Source organism: Prionailurus bengalensis, chromosome B2, assembly GCF_016509475.1.
Source record: "Prionailurus bengalensis isolate Pbe53 chromosome B2, Fcat_Pben_1.1_paternal_pri, whole genome shotgun sequence".
Taxonomy (NCBI): Eukaryota; Metazoa; Chordata; class Mammalia; order Carnivora; family Felidae; genus Prionailurus; species Prionailurus bengalensis.
The window spans coordinates 59,205,368-59,217,996 of record NC_057349.1 but is presented as its reverse complement, the minus strand read 5'-3'; positions in this window follow the sequence as shown (position 1 = coordinate 59,217,996).

The window sequence follows — 12,629 nt, the reverse complement described above, 5'->3', positions numbered from 1 at the left end:
GATTTAAAAAAAAATTACTATAAGCTGAAAGGTGGTTCCAGCAACCACTGAGTGAGAATTGATGATGGCTTGAAATAAAAGCCTTAAGAAATGTGAACATAATTGAGGTGCTTTTTGAGGTAACATCAATAGGAACTTTGAATGAATTTTGAGGCATGTATGGTACTCTAGACACATCTATTGCATATGTTAATCTGTCTCATCTTACTTACTAGGATGTACTATTAGGATATACTGACTAGTTAGGATATACCATTATGTACTAGGATATAGTCCAAGGCTTGACAATATTTGAGGATATTGAGCTAAACTTATCTCTTCAGTTTTCAATTTGATTAAATTATTTCAGTTTATGGATCATCTCATTTGTTTTAAAACTGAGGCATTGACGGGACACGCCTGTTACTTAAGGATCTGACTTCAGCTCAGGTCATGATCTCATGGTTTGTGGGTTGGAGCCCTGACCCATAACAGGCTCTGTGCTGACAGCTCAGAGCCTGGAGCCTGCTTCAGATTCTGTGTGTGTGTGTGTGTGTCTGCCCCTTTTCCACTCGTGCTCTGCCTCTCTCTCTCAAAACTAAATAAATATTTTAAAAAATTAAAAAAAACTGAGACCACTGAATAGGTTTGAATGTCTGACAAAATTTATTAGATTGGAGAAATAGAGATAGTTTACATTAAGCCAATCTAAACAGCTTAAAATCTAATTACAGCTACAAATTATTTTGACCACTAGATGTCAGATAGTTTGTAGACCAAATCACATATTTAGTATCTTTGTCCATCTCTAAATATTTTCTTTTTTGTTTTAATTTTTTTAATGATTATTTTTTTAGAGAGAAAGAGAGAGAGAGAGAGAGGTGGCAGGGGGGTGGGGGGCTGGGGAGAAGAGAGAGAGGAAGACACAGAATCTGAAAGCAGGCTCCAGGCTCTGAGCTGTCAGCACAGAGCCCAATGCGGGGCTTGAACTCACGGACCACGAGATCATGACCTGAGCTGAACTTGGACACTTAACTGACTGAGCCCCTGAGGCACCCCTAAATCTTTTCTTTTTCAAGTTTGCTTCACACCCCAACATGGGGCTTGAACTCATGACCCTGAGATTTAGAGTCACACATGCTACCCACTGAGCCAGCCAGATGCCCCTATCTCTAAATCTTATTGAGACTTTTTCTTCCCCTTTCTTATTCCCACCCATTGTCTAAACGCAATTACCAAGAGAACTATTAATTTTTATAATTTTATTGTTTGTATCAGTTTACTTCCTTCAAATTTCTCCTTCTGAATTCAGTTTCTGGACCACTTTATCTATTCAAAACTTAAGGGAGAATTTATTTATTTAGCACCAAATGGCCATCGAGTCCATGCCCACTCTGAAGAACAGGCAGATAACAGGTTTACTTGGGTTAGACTTTTAATTCACAGAATTAAGCAGTAAAATATAATATCTTCAGAAATGTAAGTCTAAGACATAAAATTAATTTTGAAAAAAAAAACCTGGTTTGTGTGGTCTTTTTAAGTTTAATATATAAAACTAAGGAGTAAACTATAAAATGTCCATAAATATAAAGCCTGTATGTATGTGGGGTATCTGTGGCTGTCCTTTATTCCAGAGACAAATCTGTATGGGATACTGGAAAGTGTAAAATGGACTGCCCCACCATTTCATTTAAAAGATATATTCATTGAGCAAGAAACAAATGGCTTAGGACTTTCTGTTTTAGATGTTTCACAATTTAAGCTGTAAGAAGTTTGGCAGAGGACCTGAGTCCTCTCCATGGTTCCTATCATTACATTCTCAGTTTTCATGCAAAAAATAAAATGAAAAAAAGCTCTGTCCTGCCTGTCACTTTTCATAACACTGCAGGACATCTTTGCATTTTACTGTAATACAGAATATTTAGCTATACACCAATAATTTATTAGCACAATATTGAAAATATTGTTAATATATTTCAAAAGGCAGCTTAGAAGAATATGGAGGGTTTTTTTTTTACATATTCTAAAATATCCTTCTAGAATAAATTGGAGAAATGTGTACATGGAAAATCGGTGTTTTATTGGTCAGCTGTTGGATTGTCTTAACCAAATTTTGTTTTGGAAATTTGTCCCTAGGTGTGGTAGAAGAGAGGACCTTCACCTCCTTACTTTTAGACTATGTAGATCTGGGAATGGAGCTAACATAGTATAAAAATTATAGTAGTAGGAATCATTAATTTTGGCAAGAGGAAAATTTTATTTCTCTAATATGTGATTTTTCAATGGAAGTGAAAGGGTGAAAATTCGTTCTAGGGGAAGAGAGGCAAAAACAAAATCTTACTATTCTATGTATAAATCAGAGATATGCATTTTAGTACATAAAGAGATATACAGCACATCTTTGTCATTAAAAATTTCAGTGGGGGGCATTAGGCAAACAAGAGGAAGATGTGTAATTCTCTCCTTAAGGAGTGTAATAATGCAAGTGAAGGGGGAAACTCTACTCTAATGAACGCTTAACTCAGAACATTCTAAACAACTAAACTCTTGAGGCGTATAGGGAATCATAACTTGAAGAATTCACTTGCTCTCACCACTGAGTATGGTTCTAATTGTTAACTATTTACTCACCCCAGATATTACAGGGCAAACCATTTATATTATAACAAGAAATAGCCTTATAAATCCCCTTGCTATTTTTACTGGATGGGTTATTTTCAGGGAAACCATTCATTATATAACATAGTATTTTCATGTTTAGGAACTTTGAATGAAACACTGTCCTGACCTCAATACTGGGAATAATTATTTTCTTGAATCTCTTTTGTTGTCTTACGAATCTTATGGAATCTATAACTGACTTTATTTCCCTCTTCACATTGGCTAATGCAAACAATCAAAATTTGGTCCCAAAGACAAGAAGTATGAAAGGCTCAAAAACATGTATTTGTATTAACGTAATTTTGGTAGGTATACATTAGTTTCTGGCATGTTTTTCTTTGTCTCATTATTTTTAACCTATTTTTGCTTATTTGATCTTAAATGAATCTTTTTATGGTTTGAGCTATCTGCTAATACTTTTGTAATATGGAAGAGATAAATATAAAAGTAGCTTTGCTTTTCCTTTATTTTTTTTAGTTTCAGAGTTTCCACATTTACTGGGTACCTTCAAGAACTAAAACACCCGAGTGAGTAAACTCAGAATTAAAATTTGTCATTTAGTAATAATCTCTTATTCAAATGTAAGCATCTTTTATGATTTTGAGAATGTACTGAGTATTGTATGTGTAATGAATGTGTTTGTGTGCATACTCTAAGCTACAGCCTAATCAATTTTTAAGAGAAAGAAACTTAATGAATAAGTTGTATATTCCTCACTCTTTTTTTGTTACTGAAAACAGACTGACAACAACAACAAAAAATTAAGAAGTAGTCCCCATATAATACATACTCACAATGTTATGGAGAACTATAATTTCAACTATATTAGCAGAAATTCACTGAAGGACTGATGGACTATGACTGAGAGTACAAATACACTTATTAAGAGAAAGACTTCTGTGTAAAGAAATTTCTATTTCTCAGGTGTTTAAAGTTAAAATGACCTAGATGTGAAATATCATCTTAAAGTAAACCTTGGGGGCTCCAGTACATTGTTACTCATGCTTGTGAAATTTTAAAGTGCCTATCTTTGGACCAAATATTGTAACTTAAAGAATTATTATTGTCACAAGACCCTAACTCCTTAAATACATTGTTTTAAGAAATGGAGGGCTATGAGTGGTATGAAAAAGGGGGCAAGGATTGTGTGGAAATTGAAAGTATTAAAGGAAATATTAGGGTCTTTGGTGTCCTCATCACTAAATTAAACTAAAGCTTAGGAAAGGTACAAGGGTGGTGCTATAGGGGCTAAGTTGCCCCTATAAAACTAATATTTAGCTTTATGTTTTCTGTACTGTAACTCCAGTTGATTTTGTGTTAGGATTTTATATAGTTTGCTTGAGTGGCTGTTTTGTAACTAAAAAAAAGGTTCTTCTAAAATTCTTTAAAATTCTCCTTTAAACTCCATTATTTAACAAAATAAAAATTCTCGAAAGAACCCAAATTTCCCAGAATCAAGAGTTGCTAAAATATATAGCTATTTTTGAAACTATAAACTCATTAATCAACAATAGCGGGCTGTTTTGTTTCATTTTTTTGTTGTTGGTGGTGGTGTTGTTTTGTTTTTTTTGTAGTGATGCATCAAGTGTTCAAACTTAAGAAACATGATTCTTACATTCTAGGAGGGATTCTAAAGAACCATGTTTTGTAATTTAAACTGTTATTATGTGCTTAAACACAAGACTATAAAAATCCTCTATTAAAGTGGAAAATAATAGCAATGTATAAGGAAAGGGTATACCATAGTTTAGTTCAAATTGTATAATATGTATAACATACGGGAGCTGTTTTTGTAAATCTAATTTTAAACATCAGAGTAACATTTTAGCTGTAGTTCTGCAATTCAATGTAGCAATCATGTTGATGTCACCTTTGAATAGATTTTTAATGTAAACTGCTATTTCAAGCTCCTCAACTTACTAATGCAATTTTCCCTAACCTGATAGAGTGAAAAAAAAGAAAAAAAACTTTGTGTTCCTTTTTCTCATGTAGTAATTGATGATAACTTTCACCTCTGTTTTTCTAGTAAAATGTCATGCTTCCTTAAACCTTGAAAATAGCATTCTAAAAATTCTCCACTATTCTAATGTCTGAAGAAAAACTAAAGTTTTATTCATAGAATAGAGCTTTTATGTCATGCAAAGATATAAAATGTTTTGATAGCACCTGTTCTTCTTATTTTATAACTGAAATAAACTCTACTTTGTTATAAAGCCACCTAAAATGTTACTTGGATAATAACTGTACTTCCAAATATCACAACCATGAAGAAAGTAGTGATTCTGCATTTATAATTTATAGCATATAAAACAGAAGTAATTAAAATATTTGATGTCTAAGGATAATTTCTTTGAAGGAAGACATTTTAGGCATTACTGTTTGAGGAACTTGTAAATGTAATGTATGAGAAACCAGCCTCATATAAAATCAGAAGGGTTTGATGCTATGTTTCTACAAATTTTCATATACATATAATTTTTCTATAATTTTAAAAAATATGTGTTTACATATATAAGTATATCTTTAGATAACTAGAATCTGAACTTTATAAATATATAGTAGAATATTCTAAGCATGTTTTCATTTTAATTTCAGTTTCTGTAGAACAGAATATCACGGAATAAGGATAAAGTGTCAAGACAGATAGCCTGAGATCTGACTCTGTATCCATTGCTAAGCTTCAGTGTCCACCTATATCTTATTATAGAGCTGCTGTAAATATTAAATAAGGTAACACTGTCTCTGACAATGTCTGCTCATTAACTGCCAGTTTTCCTTCCCTTCCTGTATTAACATTCATTTACTCAAGAAGCATCTGCTGGAATTCTAGTCTGTAACTTGTACTGTAATACAACCAATGCATAGAATTTTTCTTCAGTTCTGAAACTTAAAAAAAAAAGTGCCTTAATATATAATTAAATTATTTTAGTTATTCTTCAATCTAAAATTTTATTTAGAAGAGACAAACATGCAATTTTATATGGCAGTGAACCAAATTCACACACAAAAAATTGTTTTGTTACATATTCCATCTGGTAGGTAATCTGAGGGCAAACAGAACTTATTCATATTGATAAACATTTTAAATGCATTTTGTTAGTCTGGGCACCTTCAGAACCAGACTCAAAATCAAGGATTCAGTTCAAGCAATTTAGAAGAGGTGCCAGAGTAGGTTAAGGAACCAAAATGCAGGGAAGGAAAGGCAGTGATAATGGTTGGCTACATAGTGGAATATGAAGAATACTCCCATAAATACAAGCCTCAGTATTACTCAGCAAGAGTTAAGGACACTGGTGTATTTATGTCTATTTACTGGTTGGTTGCTGAGTAAGACTTCCCAACACTGGGAACACCATCTCCAAACACATTCAGCATCCTGGGGACAGACCAATGGAAAAGGTGTAGATGCTGGCTCTTGGAGGACAGTCTGACATACATGAAAGTATTTAGGTGTTACTGTTGCAACACTGATTGCATCTGCTATAAATGCTACTTTCCAAAAAATCAACCAATTATTTTAAAATATAAGACTAGGTAATAGCCACCCATGCTAACTTTAATTTAGTAATACTTGGTTTAAAAATGGAATTGCAGGGGCGCCTGGGTGGCGCAGTCAGTTAAGCCTCCGACTTCAGCCAGGTCGCGATCTTGCGGTCCGTGAGTTCGAGCCCGGCATCGGGCTCTGGGCTGATGGCTCAGAGCCTGGAGCCTGTTTCCGATTCTGTGTCTCCCTCTCTCTCTGCCCCTCCCCCGTTCATGTTCTGTCTCTCTCTGTCCCAAAAATAAATAAACGTTGAAAAAAAAAATTAAAAAAATGGAATTGCAGGGGTGCCTGGGTGGCTCAGTCAGTTAAGCGTCCGACTTCGGCTCAGGTCATGATCTCGCGGTCCGTGAGTTCGAGCCCCGCATCGTGCTCTGTGCTGACAGCTCAGAGCCTGGAGCCTGTTTCAGATTCTGTGTCTCCCTCTCTCTCTGCCCCTCCCCCATTCGTGCTCTGTCTGTCTCTGTCTCAAAAATAAATAAACATTAAAAAAAATTAAAAAAAAATGGAATTGTATGAAAAGTTTCATTACCCAAATAACTTTAAGAACATATGCATTTTATTAAAATAACAGAATGATTGTTTTTTTTTCATAAAACTAGAAAACATAGATAAGGAAAGTCAGAAAATTCTGGACATAATACTGTGAATAGATAGCCACTGTTAACTTTTTGAATACATCAGCTTTTCTTTTCAATGCATATCTATATTGCTGACTATAATAGGTTTTTTAAATTTATTTTTATCCAATTATAATTAATACACACTGTTATATTAGTTTCAGGTACACAATATGATTCAATATGTAATAGGTTTTTATTTTTATTTAATATCTATCCTACATAAAAATGTTTAATTTTTTAAAAATATTAATCACATATAATATTATAGCTCAAAAATTATCAATGCTTATTTTCTATTTAGCCAAATTAAAATTAGTAGGTATCTATTAGATACAAAATCCTATGCCAATGGTTATGAACATAGTTAGGTTTTTTTTAATTAAAAAAAAATTAATGCTTATTTATTTTTGAGAGAGGGAGACAGAGCATAAGAGGGCAAGGAACAGAAAGAGAGGGAGACACAGAATCCGAAGCAGGCTCCAGGCTCTGAGCCTCAAACCCACAAACTGTGAGATCATGACCTGAGCCAAAGTCAGAAGCTTAACCGATTGAGCCACCCAGGCTCCCCTATGAACATACAGTTAATACCAGACAGATGAAGTATAATAGGACTAAAATATTTGCAAAATTAAAGTACAGGAGAAAATTGAATAAATTAACTGTTCTGATTGAGATTTGAGAAAATAATGGGGTAAGGCAAAAAAGATGTAATTTGAACTGAGAACTTGACAAAAAGGGAAAATGCATTCAAGGTTGAGTATGTTCGTAATAAAAGTGAGTGAATCATACATCATTAATTAAAAACCATTAGTGTATGTGTGTGCACACATACATGGTATACAGTCTTAACTTAGGTATACCTGGTTTTGTTGGTTCTTTAATTGTTTGTATTCTCTCAGATTAGATAAAAGTAGATTAATCCATATGGGTACATTGAAGGGAGACTGAACAGCTTTCTGTATAGCCTAATAAAAGGAAAATCCTGATGCTTTACCTTATTTATCTTCTTTAAGGTCAAGCTGACAATGTAGCACACACATACCTCTATAATTCTGTTTGGGTAAACACATAATGTATTTTTAAAATGATGCCTAATTTTGTCAAATTTAACCCTACCAGAAGTGTAGATGAGGATAACATATATTCGTATGGGTGCTGAACATGACCTTGACTCTATGTTAAGTGCTTTATATGAATTACATTTTTTTTCCTACATAGCTTAATTCTTATCATTCAGTTTTCAGCTACTATTTGTTCTACCAAATTTATATTACTAATTTACTTGTTTATTCTGCAAAGTAATTAGATACTTACTATAAGTATTATGATAGTGGTCAGAGAGTTACCAGTTAGCTTTTGGTGCTTAACACTCCAACACTGAATGATGTATAGTAATAAATATTTATTATTTCTTTCAAAACTGGCGTAGAATCATTCTTTTTTGTGGGCAAAACTATCAAAAGTCTGTCTTCTCTTGGTGGCTCAGTTAAGACTGAATGATCTAGGATGGTCTCACTTACATATCTGACATTTAGCAGACTATTTTATCTAGGAGATCCTAAATTAGGACACTTTGTTTTTGTCCCATATAGGTTACTGTTCTACCAATAAGCTAATCCATGCTCTCTACTTGGTAGCATTAAAGTTCCAAAAACCAGCAGGAGAGAAAGTCCCAATGCATAAAGACTTTCCAAGGCTCAGCTTATGTCATTATTGCTAATGTTCCATTGAACGGACTAAGTCACAAAGTCTGCGCAATATCAGTGTGAGATGGTATAACTAAACAGCATGAATAGCAAGAAGGGAATAAAATACTATAAAATACCATACTACAGAATTCAATAAAACACCTGTTCTCAAGAAGCTCACCATTTATTGGAAGGGAAAGAGACATGAACATAACTTTTCAAAAGTTATGTCACAGTAAAATTATTGAAACTGACCAAGTTGTCCTTATCGTTCTCCTAAGATTGACTAAAATTTAGACAGGTTTCTTTCTGACTATAGGCTCCTGACCTCCCTTTCCTCAGAACATTTACTTTAGAAGAGTTGCAGTTGTAAATTCTTTCTCTGATCCTTTCAGGTATCAATCTTCTCTCAGTCTCTTGCCAGTTTTACAACACAGGAATGTCTTTCTCAAGGACACCCCTTTGAAATGTAATCATACCAAAAAAAAAGTGCCCCATCTTCAGGTCTCTGTGGAAGAATAGGAGCCCAAATTCCATAAGCATCAATTAGCATAACACAGAATGACCTAATGACTTCCTCTTAACTTCCTCCAGTACTTTTAAACTGCTCTCCTCAGTACTAAAAAAATTCATCTTTTGTTTCAGTAGAGTTCAGTCTCTCTCCCTGATGGAAATTGCAATAGTCTTCCTTTCCTGCTTAACTTGTCCAGTGCAATTTTTCTTTGACGGAACCAAGAAGGGCAAGAAGGGAGCTTTCATTGTTCACGGACTGAGGAGTAGACTAGGAATCAGGAAAGATTTCTGTTGTCTCTACTAAGTTTATTGTTTACACTTTGGACTACTTTGGAAACAAGACATGATCTTTCCCTTGAGACAATCTCTTGAATAATATCAGGGTTTCTTAATTTTCCATAAAAAAGATGCTGGAGTTTAAAGAAGACCTGAAGTTTAAAGAAAATATTGTCTAATTCTATCCCAATACCTTTGTTCAAACCTTGTGAATTATTTTGCATTTTCAGAGTTACCTTGATACTAGTAATGGTATATCTTTACAAGGGAACATGCACTTATTTTTCTTCAATATTTATTATAAAATTAGAAATTAATACTCTAGCATTCTTATACTCCTGTGAATTTTGATAATAAGAAGAGGTTAGAATGATGCTTCAAAAATCTGAAGAGAGCAGATTTTCTAACAGTGCTATAACCTTTATTGAAACTAAGAATCCATTCTTTAATATGAAGTTGAAGGTTTATTTTCCCTGATAGATATTGATTTTGATGTTGAGAAAATATCCCATATTCAAATTGTTAAGACGTGGCTATGGTCTGCATGTTTATATCACTGCAAAAGTCATATGTTGAAATCCTGATCCCCAAAATGATAGTGTAACAGGATTCTCTCATAGAGGGATGGGACACCAAGGCCTTTCTATCCAGGAAGGAGCTAAGTTTGTCTCTGCATGGGCTCAGTGGGTTTGTACCCAAAAAACTGATCCCCCAGCATAGTGAGGTGTAGCCTTTTATAAGCTTTCTACTTCTTTGTGTCTGATACATGGTAACCTACAGACATATGGTCTGATTTTGTGGTCTCATGTTACAGGGTCATGAGGGACATCATGTACACATACAGAGTAGTGAGGAATGTCACATATGTGCACATAGCCAGGTTGCCTTCCCTTGAGTTTTTATTTTTTTTATTTTTTTAATGTTTATTTATTTTTGAGACAGAGACAGACAGAGCACGAATGGGGGAGGGTCAGAGAGAGAGGGAGACACAGAATCCGAAGGAGGCTCCAGGCTCTGAGCTGTCAGCACAGAGCCTGACGCGGGGCTCAAACTCACCAACTGTGAGATCATGACCTGAGCCAAAGTCGGAGGCTCAACTGACTGAGCCACCCAGGCGCCCCTTGAGGTTTTTTGTTTGTTTGTTTGCTTGTTTGTTTGTTGTTTTTATCCCCTCACATTTCTTAGGGAGGGGACTCTATCACATTCCCCTCTTTGATGCTTAGACCCCTCTATTTTGGGTCAAAGAGCATCAACTTGGTTTAGAGGCTTATATTTCCATAACATCATCACATGTGTAACCGTTTTTTTCTTTCAATCATTACCTCAGTGAGGCTGGAGACACACTGTATAATCAGCGGAGCTAGGCAAGGTAGGATTAAGCAAGCTCCCAAAATAAGAGTATAATACCTATGAGGGTTTTCAATACTCCAAGAGTTGAAAACCATCCTCCAAATAACTTCCCACGGTTCCAAGCTTTCCCTGTCTGGAATGGGACATGAGCAACCTTTCTCACTGGATCTGTGATCTCCTATATGACTTTTCCTTCATCGACTGTCTGTAGGCAGCAGTTGCTCAGGTTAAACTTTCCACAAACTCCTCCCTCAGAAGCAAGCAAGCAATCTAAGGCCAAGCGAATTTCATAAGACCCTGGCAGTTTAATTGTTTATAATCTCTACCACTGCTTGCAGCCTGATTATGCAGTTTAGCATGTCAATGGGAGTGCAGGTAGCCCTAGGACCCATCCTCTGCCCAGGTAGCGGGGCCATAATATTGGATTATTGGCTCCAGAGCCCATTCATTATCTTTCCAATTGGCAATTTGTAGGGCAAGTCATTTCTTTTGAGTCTCTCTGTCCCCATATACTTGGATCCCAAATGTTCCCCTGTGGCAAGTGGGAGCAGGAAGAAAGATGGACGAATAGTTCCCAGCATACATGACTGAGACCAGCCAGAGGGAAGTACTGTGTAGGCTGTCCTTCCACATATCCAGTATAGTCTACCTGGGGCCTGCATTCGAAGGCTGCATCTACATTGTCCCAGGCCTCTCAGAGATGAGAGAGGTTAGACAAAAGGTGGGGATCTGGCTCAAGTTGTTCCGGGGACCCCCACCATTTGGTTTCCTGGACAGTTGAGTATAAAATTTTTGGCCTAGGCATGTTAAGCTTCCAACAGAGATGGTGAACTTTCTCCCCTACCAGGCAAGACAGATTTTCCCAATAATTGAGGTTTTGAGAAGCCAAACCCTGGTAGTAGGAGTGGGGTATTCTGTTCCACTATAATTTCCCAGGCATCTAATTTTCTAGCCTCTTATGGCCATTGATCCCCATGTTGCAACCAATGAAGCATCCTATCCACGAAAGGAAGGTGAATGTTAGCAGAAACCTCTCATCATACTCTCAGCTCGCCTGGGTGGGCTCCATCAATCCTATGGTGAAAAGTAGAGCAGGAATCACAAAAACAGCAGGTGACAAGGGGTGGCTGTGCATCACAGTAAGGAAACAGATATAGAAAATAAGGACAGAGAGTTGCTGCAAGATGGCGGCTTAGGAGGACGCTGGGCTCACCTCACGTCCCGCTGATCACTTAGATTCCATCTACACCTGCCTAAATAACCCAGAAAACCGCCAGAGGATTAGCAGAACAGAGTCGCCGGAGCCAAACGCAGACGAGAGGCCCACGGAAGAGGGTAGGAAGGGCGGCGAGGCGGTGCGCGCTCCACGGACTGGCGGGAGGGAGCCGGGGCGGAGGGGCGGCTCGCCGGCCAAGCAGAGCCCCCGAGTCTGGCTGGCAAAAGCGGAGGGGCCTGACAGACTGTGTTCCGACAGCAAGCGTGACTTAGCGTCTGGGAGGTCATAAGTTAACAGCTCTGGTCGGAAAGCGGGAAGGCTGGAGGACAAAGGGAGGGAGAGCTTCTGAGCCCCCGGACAACAGAGCTCAGTTTGGTGGGGAACAAAGGCGCTCGCCAGCTCCATCTCCCCCGCCCATCCCCCAGCCGAAATCCCAAAGGGAACCGGTTCCTGCCAGGGAACTTGCTCGCTCCGTGCAAACACCCAACTCTGCGCTTCGGTGGAGCCAAACCTCCGGCAGCAGATCTGACTCCCTCCCGCTGCCACAGGGCCCCTCCTGAAGTGGATCACCTAAGGAGAACCGATCTAAGCCTGCCCCTCCTGGCCCCGAGCACCTTGCCTACCCACCCCAGCTAATACGCCAGATCCCCAGCATCACAAGCCTGGCAGGGTGCAAGTAGCCCACACGAGCCACACCACCCCACAGTGAATCCCGCCCCTAGGAGAGGGGAAGAGAAGGCACACACCAGTCTGACTGTGGCCCCAGTGGTGGGCTGGGGGCA